Below are 18,155 nucleotides of genomic sequence, written 5' to 3'. Positions count from 1 at the left end.
TTTTATCTTTATCTTTTTCTTTTTCTTTTTTCTCTCTTTCCCTTTCTTTTCCCACTGCTTCAGGTCTTTTCTGATTTGTTTAGAGTATATTTTCTGGGAACGTTGTTACCCTGTTAGCATTTTGTTCTCTCATTAATCTATTCTCCTCTGGACAAAATGACAAGACAGAAAAACTCACCTCAACAAAAAGAACAAGGTAGTACCAACTGCCAGGGACCTACTCAATATGGACATTAGTACTATGTCAGATCTAAAGTTCAGAATCATCACTTTAAAGTTACTAGCTGGGCTTGAAAAAAGCATGGAAGTTATTAGAGAAACCCTTTCTGGAGAAGTAAAAGAACTAAAATCTAACCAAGTTGAAATCAAAAAGGCTATTAATGAGGTGCAATCAAATATGGGGGTGCTAACTGCTAGGATAAATGAGGCAGAAGAGAGAATCAGTGATATAGAAGACCAAATGATGGAAAATAAAGAAGCTGAGAAAAAGAGAGATAAACAACTACTGGATCACAAAGGCAGAATTCTAGAGATAAGCGATACCATAAGACGAAACAACATTAGAATAATTGGGATCCCAGAAGAAGAAGAAAGAGAGGGGCAGAAGGTATAATGGAGCAAATTATAGCAGAGAACTTCCCTAATTTGGGGAAGGAAACAGGCATGAAAATCCAGGAGGCACAGAGAACCCCTCTCAAAATCAATAAAAATAGGTCAACACCCCGACATCTAATAGTAAAACTTACAAGTCTCAGAGACAAAGAGAAAATCCTGAAAGCAGCTCGGGAGAAGAGATCTGTAACCTACAATGGTAGAAACATTAGATTGGCAACAGACCTATCCACAGAGACCTGGCAGGCCAGAAAGGACTGGCATGATATATTCAGAGCACTAAATGAGAAAAATATGCAGCCAAGAATACTATATCCAGCTAGGCTCTCATTGAAAATAGAAGGAGAGATAAAAAGCTTCCAGGACAAACAAAAACTAAAGGTATTTGAAAACATGAAACCAGCCCTACAAGAAATATTGAAAGGGGTCCTCTAAGCAAAGAGAGAGCCTAAAAGCAACATAGACCAGAAAGGAACACAGACAATATACACTAACAGTCACCTTACAGGCAATACAATGGCACTAAATTCCTATCTTTCAATAGTTACCCTGAATGTAAATGGGCTAAATGCCCCAATCAAAAGACACAGGCTATCAGATTGGATTAAAAAACAAGACCCACTGATATGCTGTCTGCAAGAGACTCATTTTAGACCCAAAGACACCCCCAGATTGAAAGTGAGGGGGTGGAAAACCATTTACCATGCTAATGGACACCAAAAGAAAGCTGGGGTGGCAATCCTTATATCAGACAAATTACATTTTAAACCAAAGAAGGTAATAAGAGATGAGGAAGGACACTATATCCTACTTAAAGGATCTATCCAACAAGAAGATCTAACAATTGTAAATATCTATGCCCCTAACATGGGAGCAGCCAATTATATAAGCCAATTAATAACAAAAGCAAAGAAACACATTGACAACAATACAATAATAGTGGGGGACTTTAACACCCCCCTCACTGAAATGGACAGATCATCTAAGCAAAAGATCAACAAGGAAATAAAAACTTTAAATGACACACTGGACGAAATGGACTTCACAGACATATTCAGAACATTCCATCCCAAAGCAACAGAATACACATTCTTCTCTAGTGCCCATGGAACATTCTTCAGAATAGATCACATCCTAGGTCATAAATCAGGTCTCAACCAGTACCAAAAGATTGGGATCATTCCCTGCCTATTTTCAGACCACAATGCTTTGAAACTAGAACTCAGTCACAACAGGAAAGTCGGAAAGAACTCAAATACATGGAGGCTAAAGAGCATCCTACTAAAGAATGAATGGGTCAACCAGGAAATTAAAGAAGAATTTAAAAAATACATGGAAACCAATGAAAATGAAAACACAACTGTTCAAAATCTTTGGGATGCAGCAAAGGCAGTCCTAAGAGGAAAGTATATAGCAATACAAGCTTTTCTCAAGAAACAAGAAAGGTCTCAAATATACAACCTAACCCTACACCTAAAGGAGCTGGAGAAAGAACAGCAAATAAAGCCTAAACCCAGCAGGAGAAGAGAAATAATAAAGATCAGAGCAGAAATCAATGAAATAGAAACTAAAAGAACAGTAGAACAGATCAACAAAACTAGGAGCTGGTTCTTTGAAACAATTAACAAGATTGATAAACCCCTGGCCAGACTTATCAAAAAGAAAAGAAAAATGACCCAAATCAACAAAATCATGAATGAAAGAGGAGAGATCACAACCAACACCAAAGAAATACAAACAATTATAAGAACATATTATGAGCAACTCTATGCCAGCAAATTAGATAACCTGGAAGAAATGGATGCATTCTAGAGATGTATCAACTACCAAAACTGAACCAGGAAGAAATAGAAAACCTGAACAGACCTATAACCACTAAGGAAATTGAAGCAGTCATCAAAAATCTCCCAACAAACAAAAGCCCAGGGCCAGATGGCTACCCAGGGGAATTCTACCAAACATTTCAAGAATTAATACCTATTCTTCTGAAACTTTTCCAAAAAATAGAAATGGAAGGAAAACTTCTGAACTCATTTTATGAGGCCACCATTACCTTGATCCCAAAACCAGACAAAGACCCCATCAAAAAGAAGAATTACAGACCGATATCCCTGATGAACATGGATGCAAAAATTCTCACCAAAATACTAGCCAATAGGATCCAACAGTACATTAAAAGGATTATTCACCACAACCAAGTGGGATTTATCCCTGGGCTGCAAGGTTGGTTCAACAACCTCAAATCAATCAACGTGATACAATACATTAACAAAAGAAAGAACAAGAATCATATGGTCCTCTCAATAGATGCAGAAAAAGCAATTGACAAAGTACAGCATCCTTTCTTGATCAAAACTCTTCAGAGTATAGGATTAGAGGGTACATACCTCAATATCATAAAGCCATCTATGAAAAACCTACAGTGAATATCATTCTCAATGGGGAAAAACTGAGAGCTTTCCCCCTAAGGTCAGGAACGCGGCAGGGATGTCCACTATCACCACTGCTATTCAACATAGTACTAGAAGTCCTAGCCACAGTAATCAGACAACAAAAAGAAATCAAAGGCATCCAAATTGGCAAAGAAGAAGTCAAACTCTCACTCTTTGCAGATGATATGATATTCTATTTGGAAAACCCAAAGACTCCACCCCAAAACTGCTAGAACTCATACAGGAATTCAGTCAAGTGGCAGGATATAAAATCAATGCACAGAAGTCAGTGGCATTCCTATACACCAACAAGACAGAAGAAAGAGAAATTAAGGAGTCGATCCCATTTAAAATTGCACCCAAAACCATAAGATACCTAGGCAAAAATCTAACCAAAGAGACAAAGGATCTCTACTCAGAAAACTATAAAACACTCATGAAAGAATTGAGGAAGACACAAAGAAATGGAAAAACGTTCCATGCTCATGGATTGGAAGAACAAATATTGTGAAGATGTCAATGCTACCTAGAGCAATCTACACATTCAATGCAATCCCCATCAAAATACCATCCACTTCTTTCAAAGAAATGGGACAAATAATCCTAAAATTTGTATGGAAGCAGAAAAGACCCCGCATAGCCAGAGGAATGTTGAAAAAGAAAAGCAAAGCTAGTGGCATCACAATTCCGGACTTCCAGCTCTATTACAAAGCTGTCATCATCAAGACAGTATGGTACTGGCACAAAAACAGAACATAGATCAATGGAACAGAATAGAGAGCCCAGAAATGGACCCTCAACTCTATGGTCAACTAATCCTCAGCAAAGCAGGAAAGAATGTCCAGTGGAAAAAAGACAGACTCTTCAACAAATGGTGTTGGGAAAATTGGATAGCCACATGCAGAAGAATAAAACTGGACCATTTCCTTATACCACACACAAAAACAGACTCAAAATGGTTGAAAGACCTCAATGTGAGACAGGAGTCCATCAAAATCCTCAAGGACAACACAGGCAGCAACCTCTTCAACCTCAGCCACAGCAACTTCTTCCTAGAAATATCGCCAAAGGCAAGGGAAGCAAGGGCAAAAATGAACTATTGGGACTTCATCAAGATAAAAAGCTTTTGCAAAGCAAAGGAAACAGTCAACAAAACCAAAAGACAACTGACAGAATGGGAGAAGATACTTGCAAATGACATACCAGATAAAGGGCTAGTATCCAAAATCTATAAAAAACTTATCAAACTCAACACCCAAAGAACAAAGAATCCAATCAAGAAATGGGCAGAAGACATGAACAGACATTTTTCCAAAGAAGACATCCAAATGGCCAACAGACACATGAAAAAGTGTTCAATATCACTTGGCATCAGGGAAATCCAAATCAAAACCTCAATGAGATACCACCTCACACTAGTCAGAATGGCTAAAATTAACAAGTCAGGAAATGACAGATGTTGGCGGGGATGCGGAGAAAGGGGAACCTTCCTACACTGTTGGTGGGAATGCAAGCTGGTGTAGCCACTCTGGAAAACAGTATGGAGGTTCCTCAAAAAGTTGAAAATAGAGCTACCATATGATCCAGCAATTGCACTACTGGGTATTTACCCCAAAGATACAAAAGTAGGGATCTGAAAGGGTACGTGCACCCCGATGTTTATAGCGGCAATGTCCACAATAGCCAAACTGTGGAAAGAGCCAAAATGTCCATTGACAGATGAATGGATAAAGAAGATGTGGTGTATATATATATATATATATATATATATATATATATATACACACAATGGAATATTATGCAGCCATCAAAAGGAATGAGATCTTGCCATTTGCAACGACATGGATGGAACTGGAGGGTATTATGCTGAGCGAAATAAGTCAAACAGAGAAAGACATGTATCATATGACCTCACTGATATGAGGAATTCTTAATCGCAGGAAACAAACTGAGGGTTGCTGGAGTGGGGGGTGGGGTGGGAGGGATGAGGTGACTGGGTGATAGACACTGGGGAGGGTATGTGCTCTGGTAAGCACTGTGAATTGTGCAAGACTGTTGAATCTCAGATCTGTACCTCTGTAACAAATAATGCAATATGTGTTAAGGAAAAAAAAAAAAGAAGATAGCAGGAGGGGAAGAAAGAAGGGGTGGAATCGGACCGGTAGATGAACCATGAGAGACGATGGACTCTGAAAAACAAACAGGGTTCTAGAGGGGAGGGGGGTGGGAGGATGGGTTAGCCTGGTGATGGGTATTGAGGAGGGCACGTTCTGCATGGAGCACTGGGTGTTATGCACAAACAATGAATCATGGAACACTTCATCTAAAACTAATTATGTAATGTATGCGGATTAACATAACAATAAAAAAATTTAAAAATAAATAAATAAATAAATAAATACACCCGCCTCGTCATTTTCAACCATGCCCACAAAAAGCATCCTAAAGATATTCGATCATTCAATTAGACTAAATGAGGCCAATGTATAAGCTGCTGCCTCAGAGGTTATCATGCTTAATAAAACATACTTTATAAACCCCATGAAGGCTGTAATTAAGTTTATCAGCAGCCTTCCACACAACTTTAACAAATGATGTCTGAATGTTGTGTGTGCATGTGTATGTGCATGCATGTGTTTTGTGGGTGCATATGTGCGTTTTAAGGTCCTGTTCCATAAGGATTATAGCTCCCCTGCCGTTTGGAAAAGATCATTTCACTTGTAACACTAATAACTTGAGCAGGGGAGAAGCTGGCCTGGTGAACGGCGTGCACTTCACTGCACATCTTGGCTCAGCTAGAAATCGGAAGCAGATGGTCCTTGCGGCTGGTGTCCCACCCGAGCCCACTCGCTGCCAGCCTGTGGTCTTCAGTGGGCTGCTGCTGGCAGTCTGTGACTTGAGCATAGTAGGACAGTGGCAAAAGAAATCAAATCTTTTTCAACGAGCAGCAAGTTATAATGAAATTTGACAGATCTGACATTCTATACCCAACATCTAGTTGGAATATATTAACCTTTGCGTTTTCTTAAGCGCCTTGCATAGAAGTGGCGAATGTATTTATTAGAGGGTTGTGTTGCATGCGGTGTTCCTTCTTTTCCACTTTAACGGGGGCAGAGGGTTTAGTCCAATCTTGGGTGGCAGCTCGTTAACCGAAAATGCAGAGAAAGTCAAAGTCAAAGAATTTCTAAATGGAAATGAGGTACAAGACCTGCCACTAGGAAGGAAACGGATTCTCCGCTGGGTTTGGAGGGTGAGTTTCTGCTGAAAAAATTATGAATATTTTTCTTGAGAAAAAAAAAAAAAAATATATATATATATATATATACATATATACATATCCTAATTCAAAAATCTGGGCAATCTCTGGACATATCATTAAAATGGATGGGGATGTCTGGACCCCCTGGCATTTTCTTCAATTTTGCCCTTTTCAGCTTTGTAGCATTTGCTTCTGCCATACGGTGAGAAAACCATGCCAGGTGACTTGGGACACTGGTTTTTTGTTTGTTTTTTTTTTTTAAGTCACCACTCTCATGCCCAGTAATGATGTGTACCTGTTCAGAAGACTTGGCTACTTTCATCAAGAAGGGATAAATCTGCCACCAAAGACCCTGGCATTTCTCTGGACTTTGGAGGGACTAGACTGTCTCTCCTTTTGTGTAGATTCTTCCTCTTATTCCAAAGCTTCCGTGTGAGTACACACTCATTTTCAGGGTGAGACACTGATGTCCTGAGCACCATTCTAGGATTTTCCACCTGATTAAGGTTAGAGAAAAGACCTAGGTATTAATAGTAGATAATCCCCCTTCAATACAGGCTTTAAAAAAGAAGTCTTAAATACCCATTGCCCTAAACCAAACTTCTCTACAGTGTAAGCAAAAGTATACATTTCTAATTTCATGATTTCCAAGAGCCTAGAGATTCAAAGCCATACATATTTGTTAAGCCCAGCATCCAACTCTACAAAAGAAATTTTTAAAAATCTTCTGAGAGCTGCCTAATTAGAATAGGAAAAACCTTTTAGACAAATAGACATAGGGTGGAATCTTTGCTCTTCTTGCTTAGTACGTGTCATTAGGCAAGACTTACTTTTTGACACTGACCTCCAAATTTAAAATAATAATACAAACCTCCTAGGGTTTTTGTGAAGGCTAAGTGACTTGTCATACCCCAAAGTACCTTAAAAACTACCTGGCACAATAGCAGGTGCTAAGTCCTGTTATTTCCCCTCTTTCATGGTTTTAGAGGCAACACCAGAATGGGGAAGCTCGAGTCATAATTCCTAGGCTTGAATCCTTCCACCTCTAAGTCCTGGACCCTATACAAGTTGCTTTAAATTTTGAGCCTGTTTTTTTTTTTTTAATTTGTAAATGGGGTTAATAATAGATCCTATATCATAAGGACCTACCTGAAAATAAAAAGATCTCAGAACAGTGCCTGGCTTTAAGGGGAAGTACTCAATACATGTTAGCTGTTATTATATGGTACATTCAAAATCAAGTTACTCTTCTCCTAGAGTTTCAATTTTCCAATGGCTCTGGAAACAAAGCTTGAAAAAAAGGAGAAAAAAAAATTTAGTTGCCTACATTGCAGGAGTTGCTGTTAAATGGGTGAAAGAATGAATGAATGACATATATTCATTAAAGATAAATAACAATGTAGTGAATTTATGTGAAGTACCAATGAATCATACAGATAAGGAAGGCAACAGGAATTCAAAGGTGCTAGAGATCACTGTGGACAGGGGTCTCAGAGACAGAAGTTAACTTGCAAAGGCAGATGATGCACTAGGAGTAGCAATAGTCTGAGCCAAGGTGAAAGAAAAAGCTGTGCAAATATGAGAAGAATACATAGACGGTGCTAAGAGCTGCAACGGGGCAAGGTACAGATTATTAGAAGATTATTAGATTATTAGACTGTTATTAGACTCTTAGATCAAAGAGAAGAGACCTAACCCAGCTTCACCAGAATCAGAAGGGAAAGAGAGGGGATTTAGCTCAACAGAGGAATAATAATAACAAAACATCAATACCAAAACAATAACTTAACTTGAGCACTCATTACATATAGGAACTATTGACTTCATGCATATTTTTGCTAAATAACTGTATCTATCTATCTATCCATCTATCTATCCACTTAACTAATGAATTATTTTCATTTTCCTATTTAGGACACAGAGAATCAGAGAGGTAAAGTAAGCTGGGAGTGGTCACACAGTTAGTAACAAGCCAAGCCAGGATATGGACCATTGAACTTCAGAAACAGTGTTCGCAACCACTCTGCTTACTCTCCAGCCTCTGAAAATCATTAATATTCCATTTCATGTTGCCTTTTAGCAACATATGACAAACCCAAGTCCCTCCTTGGTATTGTACACCTGTTGGCAGCAGAGTCTTTGAGGTTTTTATCCAAGCGCACTGCAGCAAAGATACAGATGGGAATCCCCCCACCGCCCCCCCAGCTCTCTTGGGCTCTTCCCATTCATCAAAAGGGGGTAGCTGATTTGGGGTGCTTTGGCCACAAGAACCAGAAAGAGTCTGGAAAGTAATTTGCTCTTTTCCAGAGGCCTCATGCTATAAGAAAACAATTCCCTTTCTAATGCTCCCCCACAGTCACCGGACCGTATTCCTCATACCGTGCGGAATGCCCAGCGGTTTAACCCACCACTTGACTTCATAGCTGCAGGATTCCCACTTCTGATAAAACATGTTCAAAGGAAATCAGAAAGTCCAAATCCTGATGGGGTTATTTCTTGATGAGGGTCCTGTTTTTGTCTCAGATTCATTCACGTGCAGTGGAAAGAAGTATTCAAATGACAAGAGTTAAATTCAAAACATGTAGCCACTTTCTGTTATATTTTTTTTTCTGACTGAAAGCAAACCATTTAGATGTTTGTTTCCAAAGAGGCATCTGTCAGCAATCAAAGGGGAAAAATGCATAAAGCAAATGCAATTGTTTGGAGTAGCATTTCCTGGATCATGTTAAATGCTTGAATTGCTCCCCATTATGCTCACCAAATAATTTTATTTCCCACAATAATTGCAATATTTAACATGTTTTATTTAATCTTGTTTTAAGGCTATTAACAACGGGCCACACTGTGAAAAGACTGATTGCTGTATGAGAAAGGACAGCATCCACCAGCCTCTTAGAGAACAATGATAAAGTTAAATGCACCTAATTGTTCTGGATTTAAAACACTATTATCCAATAATATTTCTCATTTCTTTGTTCAAAGCTACTGTGTCATCTCCTGTAAAACCTTCCCAGGTATTCCATCATACACAAAGTAAAATCTGGACTCCAGTTTACCTTGTGCCCCATTCATTCATAAATAATGGGCATGAAGAGGGTGTTCCGAGTCTCAGAAATGCAGTAGCTCAGATAAGAGACACCTCCAACTTCAGAGTTTGCTGTGAGACAAACTTAGAAATTGTTGAAGCTGTGGCCCCATGAATCCAAAATGCCCATGTGCCTCCTTGCCCTGGAGAACGCTGAGAAGACCCTAAAGCGAAAAAATTTTGGTTTTGTCTGCTTTTCAGAGGCAAGTAGGAAAGGATGAAATAGGTTGATTCAAATGCGTAATGCTGCTTCATTTCTTTTCTTACTCCCTTGCCCCCCCTTTTTTTTCTGTTTTATGCTATTTTACATTCTATGTAGAATTTCCAGCATTTTTCCTTTTCTTTCTCGAAATGGTAAACTGCAGAAAGATCAGGTCATTTTAATGACACGGCAGTTACACAAGACAGCAAATGTTTTGGCTGGCAAGCTCAGGGCAAGATCCTGGCAGAAGGTCCATTTGCTTGTGGACACTGAGGGCAACTTAGCATTTCCTATGCTGCTGCAGATTCTTTTTCTGAAAAGAGAAGTAATTCCAGAATAATAAAAACTGTAAAGATTCTTCTAAGCGTGATGGCAACATCCATATTTGATAATAATTCCTGATACCACCTTCTGCCCCCATATTATTAGAAAAAAATACCCCATTAAAATGAGGGATGGGAGAGATAAAAATGTCTTATTTGTTATATTTGTGGCTCATTCTGTAGAAACAGTCTGGGCGTCCTGTTTTAAATTATAAAACATTTCAGATGCAACTGGATAAAATTTACTTTACTGAAATTATTTTTGTCAAAACAGCTATTTACCTTATGCTAAAGAGTTAAAATAACACCTACTAAGGAAGAAGCTAGAAAGAGGAAAGCAAAAGCCACCAAATTTAACCTTTTTGGAACTTAAAATGTGTCCTGATAAGTTCATCGAAATATTATTCAGGTGAAAATGTGACTAGAAAAAAATCCACTGGATAGTTGGGCTGTAAATGCACAAGTTTTTAATAATCACAGTTCAATCGCCCTGAAAAATGATGTAGATAAATTCCCCCAGGCTCAGGAGTGCCTATACAGAAGACCTGCTGTGGAGAGAACTGTAATATCACTGCTAGGTTCTTGGGGATCAAGAAACCGCTTATATCCAGAAAAAAAATAAATAAGATGTGTCTGGTACACGGCTCTTATAAAGGTATTTCTGCTCTTCCTAATTTGACACAGTTTGAAAGAATAAAATATAACAAATACATGGTATTCGCTTTACTTCTTCTCCCCTCTTAGTCCTCGAGTAAAATGACTTGAAATTCAGCAGTTGCCCGGACTTCTCACTTAAGGAAAAAAAAAATCATTTTTGCAGTCACTCTTATTGGTAGGTCCGTGCTGTGGTTTATTTTTTCCTCTAAAGAGAGGATGTGCGGTTAAAAACCCCTGTGAAGAAGATGGCTTGGTTACAGTAAGGAAATCAGATGTGATTTTCCTTGAATAAGGAAGTACTCATGTCAAGTTTAGCCTGAATTGTGTTAAACTGAATTGATAATGACTGATCACTTTATTCACAGAGAATTGAAACGCTCAGAATTAATTAAAAAAAAAAAAAATAGAACACCAAAAAATAGAGATGGCGTGTAGCCTAGCCTAGGTTAGAACTTGTGAAATATCAGTAATGTATTTCCTCACATAAGAACACACCTAAATACAATGCCAGCTGAACCAAAAATCAAGGGACTCAACCATCTCATGTTTATGTTCCTTCACAACCAAATTAACCAATGAATTAATTTTTAAAAAAATAAGGTAAGGAAAGAGAAATATTTTTCCCCAGAATTTTTTTTTCTCCTTGGAAAACCTGTTCAGCTGTTCCCAGATTTAGTTTTAGACTTTTCTCTTTGCTTTCAATGAGATGTGTAAGACAGGAAAACTGAACTAAACATTTTTTTAAATGCACAGCTCACGTTCTTGAGAGAAGTGGCTGTGAAAAACAGATACTGAATCAGACCTAAAGTCGAAGGGGGTGGGGGGAGCAGGAAAAAAAAAAGCCCAAAACATCGCATGATAGTCTCTAAGCAGTTCCATCTGTCAAGCAGAAATTTTAGGCTAATAGCCTGTGGCGATCTCCCTCCGCAGTCCACTACCTGCCTTTGTCCTATTAAATCTCTTTATTCTCCTTAAAAAAAAAAAAAAAGAAAGAAAGAAAAGAAAGAAAGAAAGAAAGGGGAAAAAAAAAAAGAGGGGGGATTGGTTGTTGGAAGGAAAGGAAAAACCTTGCAGACCAAAATCATCTGAGTGATGAAGCCTTAATTTTAACCGCCTCTCTTTGATGTGTAGCAGTGGGTCCTTGTTTTTTAAAAAGGAGAGCGAAGACAGTGCTAGGAGCAGAAGACTTTTCATCTCCACTTCACCTTGCCACTGGGTCTGTGAGAGATTGGTTCATTGTCAAGGAGATTTTTTTTTTTACCCATGATTCCATATGGTATGGACCGGACTACATGTTGCCCCACATGCCACTGCAAATGTTTTCTCAATTAGGTGTCTTATCTCCCGTGAGTTAGCATCAGATGAAGCTTGCTGACAGCGTAATGGCAGGGAAAGCTTCCGACGGCTCCATCAAATGGCAGCTCTGCTACGACATCTCGGCCAGAACTTGGTGGATGGTGAGTTGGCAGCCGGGGCTGCTTTTTTTTTTTTTTTTTTTTTTCCCTTTTCTACTTTCCCTCCCTCTTTGACAAAATGTCCCAGACCTCACATTCATCAAATTCACATTTGATTTTTTTCACACTCTTCAGTGAAGCAGGCTCACACTGCTTCCTCTTGACATCCTCTCTCTGCCACTCTCCGACTCGAGTTCCCAGCAACGCTTACCCTGGTTTTCCATGGGACAGTGTTTGAGAGTTGTTGGGGTTTTGTTTTGGGTTTGTTTTTTTTTTTAATTTTTTTTTTTTTAAGTAGCAGAAGTTTTAAGGTGGAGGTGGGTATTTTAGCCAAGTCGGTCTTGGGGTTAAAAAAAAGAAAAATGAAATGTTCGTCCCGGCCCTCAGGTTTTGCTCCCTCTCTCTAGCTTCGCAGCCCCCTTTACTTTTGTTTTCAGGGACTATGGGGTGCTTGGTTTTTCCTTGGCTGTAGTATTTTCTGAGGACGTGTGTTGGAGCTGGGGAGAAGCAAGCCCTGGGTGAATTCCCGTCCTGCCCCATTAATTGGAGTGCCTGAAGTCACCTGTGGGAGAACTCTGGGTCCCCACTCCCTGTTTTCCATCTGGGGACCCGTAGTTCTCATCTAACTTTTCCCCATTTGTTTATCTCAGAGCAGGTCTTAAATCTCTGAGGAACTCCGGCTCTGAGTGGGAAAAGACCCACACACTCTATCTTTTAGTTATTCTGGGTACAAATAAAGTTTTAATAAAGTTCTACCATGCGGTCGCAGAATGAGTTAACTCACATGTCATGGTCAACCAGGCCAGACAACCTTTGACATCTTGGATCTATAAGAGGTAGAGTGAGTTGGGAGGGCGCACAATAGCTTATTGTCACGGGAGATGCGCGTCCTGTGAGGAAGAGAGTCCTCACATCATCACTGCCCTCGTTAGGGTGGTGTCCGTTAAGGATTACTTCGTTAGCAGAGCACTTCTAGTTTTCCGTAATTATTATTCTTGTGGCAAGCGTGAATTCTTCCAGGGAGTGAAAAAAAAGTTTGCTGCCAGGACAATGAATGTATTATCCGTTCCTAACTGGACCGTGAACTTCAGCTCATTTCACATAGATATCAGTTTAAGAAAAAAAAAAGAGAGAGAGAGAGAGAGGGAGAGAGAGAGAGTGGTGTTGAAGGGGGAGACTGGCGAATGGAATTACAAGACAGGACATGGTCGGTTTCATTGCATGATCTGTGGAAAGAGTTCTCCTTTCCCCTTCCTGGACCAATGGTGGTATCATTTGGGCAAGTTTTAGGAATTCTGAGGACTGAGAGACTATTAAAAGTGAGCTACCACAGGATTCTATTCGGCTGCTCTTGGGGTGCAGTGTGTCCATCCTAAGGACCCTTGAGTAAAGGTGGTTGTGGGTATGTGTGTACATGTGTATTTTAACTTGTGATTTCTTAACTAGACAATAGAAACTTTGCCAATGATTTCAGGACAATGTTACTTGCACTTTTTGATTAATTAGACTAGCAGTAGACTATCCACTCAGATCCTGAACTATTCAGGGCATTTATTTTCCCATTAGAGTTTCTGACAGCAAGAACAAGGTTTACTTGTATGCCATGATGTTGCCTATTGCTTTGCCTTGTGCAGCTTGTTAAACACCAGAAATGAATATAATGATTGGTTTAGCTATTATTTTCTAAGCTAAGTTGTAAGCCTTTAAAAAAAAAAAAAACCTGCACGCTGATGTCATATTCTGGGTGACATTCTCCTTCCTTGTATTTCAAGAGCTCGTAGATTTTATAGACTGTTACTTTTTATGGCAAATTGTGTAATCTTTTTTTTTCTTGCAAAGATCACCAAATGCTCCTCTTTTTTTTTAACTTGGAAAACTGTCATTTATTTTTTGTAAAGTTTACTTGGAAGTTGCTTTTCATTTAAAATTGTTTTACAGATGTTTTACCGCCGGGAATATAAAATATAAAAGTGGTGGAAACATTTAGCAATGCAGTTGACTAAAAATAAACAATGCTGTAAGCTCACATGCTGCTGTTTAGGCTGCATACGACAGGAAGTTTCTCTCAACTTCAATGCTTCTAGATCTTTGCTTTGAAAAAGGGTGAGAAATCAGAGTGCTCTTTAAAGAAGCTGTAGAAGTTACCATAGAGAATAAATGGATTTTTTATTTCCCTCAAAGGTGACCACATACCACAACATTTTAAATTTGCCAGTTACAAATAATTCTAATGTAAATTTCCCACTATTGATGGGAAATTGAGGACTTTGATGAAGGGGGGGGAAAGGATTAATTAAAATAAGAGAAATTTCACATTTTCTCTTAGCTCTTCTCTTTCCTTGAATAGAATTCACTCCCTTTCCCTCCAGACCCTCACCTCACTACCCCAAACAATTTTCCCCAACTTAAAAAAAAAAAAATGCAGATTTGCCCCTGGCTGATATGGCTCTTTAACCAAAGGACAGTACAAGATCCGAGTTTCACACTAAAGGCAAATAAAGCTTTAAAATTACCTCATGCGTCATCTGGTTGCACAGGCTCCGGGCTGCATAGTGGGAACCTCCGCTTGGTCCTCCCAGCATACAAAGGCAACTCAGTGAATGCCCCCTCCGCCCGTGGAGGCTCGGCCTCAGCTGCCAGCACTGTGATATGCAATTTTGCTTTTTAATGAATCGTAAACAATTTGTATGGCAAATGAGTTTGTTTGTTTTAGTTTGGGGGCATATGTTGGACCAGTTGTAGACAGCCATTACCTACTCCAAAATTTTAGGTGAGAATGGATAGAGCCCCAAATCATTTTTATTTTTCTAAATAATAAAGACCCACTAGAATGAAAGAAACTGGTTAATAAAAGCCTGAGAATAACAACCCCTCTCCTCTTTCCCTCTTTATCCCCACCCCCTATCATAATGCGCCCAGCTTACAGTAGGGTTTTAACTGCACTTTTTGATAACAAACTGAAGGTTGGTTGACTAAATTAATGGGGTTTGTTGTGTTGTGTTTTTTTTAAGTACAAATTTTAGCTTTGTCTTCAAAAGGCTACTTTTGTTCAAGAAAAAATTACCTTAAAATGTGAAATACTAAGAAGGGTCTTCTTTACCTTTTATTGCTTTGGGGGGTTAAAGCTGATGCCGTCTTGACAGACATAGAATATAAGAAATGTTAAATACACTTTGGATATCAAAATGGAGTGGGAGAGGGGTTGACATCGAAAACTCAAATGAAAACTTTTACTCCAACCCAAAGAGTTGTAAACACAACTTAGAAGTTAACAAGCGACCAGGGTTCAAGCATGTACATTTTAACAGTAATTACCTTCGGCGCTGCCACTTATGAGAAATCTTTTGATATCGGAGCCACTTCTCTAATGCTTTAATCATGCAAATCAAGAAATAGATATTGCGTATCAACTGCATCTAGCTATGTTGTGACATCTCTATTTGAAGCCTTCGACACACAACTAGAGAAAACCCTCATGAAATTTTTCTCCCCTCGAAATGAAATGGAAGCACCTTGGGAGCATGCATAGGCTTCAAAATATAATTCTGTCCAATGGAATTACCTCCATTGTACCCACATGGCGTTCAAACGAAGGCAGAATAAACAGCCTCCTCTTCCTAATGATTTACTGATAAGATATTATGGGACTATTTTTATGTGAATTACAAAATACACTTGCTTCTTCAATCCAATTTAAAAACTCATAGTTACTATGAAATGAAGGTTATTAAATCACCTTGCCACCTCCCTCTCCCCATGCTCAGTTCCCAAGCACTAATTTTGGAAGCATTCTTTTTAGAAATTGCCATATAATTTTTCAGTCAAGAATTATCCATCACTTAATTCAAATTTTTACAACTCAGACTTTGATACCAGGAAAATACTTGGGTAGCAAGGATATGCTATGCCTTGGAATGTAAACGCCTTTCTTAAAAGTAAATATATATGTTTACCAAGCAAGGTACGTCTGTGAAATACTGTCTTACTATGTTCAACAATTCAAAATAACTCTCAACTCCAGCCTACTTCTCAAATGATTGACAGCCCTAACCACTGCAGACGCAAAACTCAGAACTCATATCTCATGCAACCTTTTGTTGTTGTTATTTGCTTGGATTCACAACTTTAGTTCTATTTATCATTTCAGTTTTTAAACTGTTAATTCTCAACTGAGCCACTGTGGTTAATGATTGTCCTCTATATTCTTTTGAAGACATTGCCTAATGAAGATTTTTCTATGCTTTTGCACTAGCTCTTTCGCGATGATGATTAAAACAACTTGGAAATTTCTACAATGGCAATAAGTGAAAAGAATCAAAATGAGGGGATTCAGTAAATAATAAATCATATTTTCGGTACCCAGTATATTTTCCAAAGGAAGTGTCCGTGATAAACATATTTATACACATTCTATTTCAAGCATTTGCACACTCTGCCTGTGCTTATTTTTAAATGCACACTTGTCTTATTTTTATCCGCCATTATAAATATGTGTGACTATATTCATTTCCAAGAATATACATTCACTTCAAAGATTTCCATGCACTATTATTTTCTCACAGTATTAGCAACGATTGATTGCAAGCAAAATCTGAAAAAAGTAGCGTTTTATTTTTTTCTCTCACATATATTAAGAAATTGTCATCACTTTCTTTAGGCTAGCCTTATAAAACATCTTTTAAAGTACCATTTACTATGCTTAGGGAGACGCAAATCCTTTAAAATATGTTCCTATTTTTTTTCTCTAAATCAAATTATGATCCAAATGCACTCCATTCAGAAATGTGATTGGTTACTTAAGCTAGCCTATGTTCTTCTACTATCTTTTTAAAAATCTTGATTTCCTGTTATTATGCTCATATTTCTCCTGTGAACTTTAGACTGTAAAATAAATGCTTTGTCCTTACTTATTTTCTAGTTGATTTTCCTTCACCTGTCCCGAATATTGTCAGGAATGTTTCTAATTTAAAACCAAAAGAATCAGGGGCTGATTAGAAGACAGGAAATTGGAGGATTAAACTGTCTGGTTGAACTTCCTTTACTTATCAGCACTCAGTAACTCACACTGGATTACAAACTCAACAGGACAATTTTTACAACGCATTGTTCCTTCTGGATGTTTACATATATACAGGGCATGTGGGGGGGGGTGTGCATGTGTGTGTACATATGCAGACTCTATGTGTCTGTGTGTGCGTTCGTGAGTATGAAGAGAAAAGAACCAGCAGCTGGTAGTTATAAGTAGATGTTTTTAAGTGGAATAGTTTTAAACTAAAGGGGCTGATACTATGAGCATGAAAATTCATTCCAAGACTATAATCCCAGGATATTCTCAAAACTTTCTTATTAAAACATTTCTGTGAAACCAAGCAAAGAAGGAAATACTGTAAGGGAGAAAGCAAGATGCACTAGTTTGGAAATAAAAAATAGATGGTCGTAGCCCTTATGCCGTCCATCTCTCCTCAGTTCTACTCAGAATTCTGAACACTCATATTATTGAGTACAGAAGGTGTCCCATAAGGAGCGAAGGAGTTAATCTAAGAAGATTCCAAAGCCCTGTTGAGATCTCCTTAGCACCTACGAAGAAAGGAAATCTTGCTTATTGTGACAGTAGGTCTGAGTGTTTCAGGTGAGCATATATTGTGAAATGGGTGCTTGGCAGGGAATGAAATAACAAATCAGGACCAGAAGGTAAGGATTCATCTTACTCCATTAGATCATTTAAAATGGAAAAGAAATAATAAAGACAAACCACTGTCCTAGATTTTTACCATGCCATATATATTTGCAGAGCAGTGTTCTAGAAACAATGCTGAGTTCTCTTTCCTGACCTCATTCTGCTCACCTGTCTTGCCCTCAGTAAGTATTTGTTGATTTGGCTTAAGAAAGCTCTAGAATAATATGTAACAGTTTTTCCTGCTACTAATTGAAATGGTGGGTTCCACTGAGAAAAACAGAAGACGAAGAAAAGTGGAATGTATGGTCTGGCAAAATGGGTTGGTCAGTTAGACTGGTAGATCCGGGAGTGAAAACTTAGGAGCTTGTTACAGCAGTCTTTCATTTATTCACCAACTACTAAGTTGAGCCCCTACTAAGGGCCAAGGAGTAGGGCCAGCTGCCATCATTTAAGC

The sequence above is a fragment of the Mirounga leonina genome, unplaced genomic scaffold (assembly GCF_011800145.1).
Source record: "Mirounga leonina isolate KUSES-001 unplaced genomic scaffold, KU_Mleo_1.0 Mir_173, whole genome shotgun sequence".
NCBI lineage: Eukaryota > Metazoa > Chordata > Mammalia > Carnivora > Phocidae > Mirounga > Mirounga leonina.
This window is presented reverse-complemented; position numbering follows the sequence as displayed.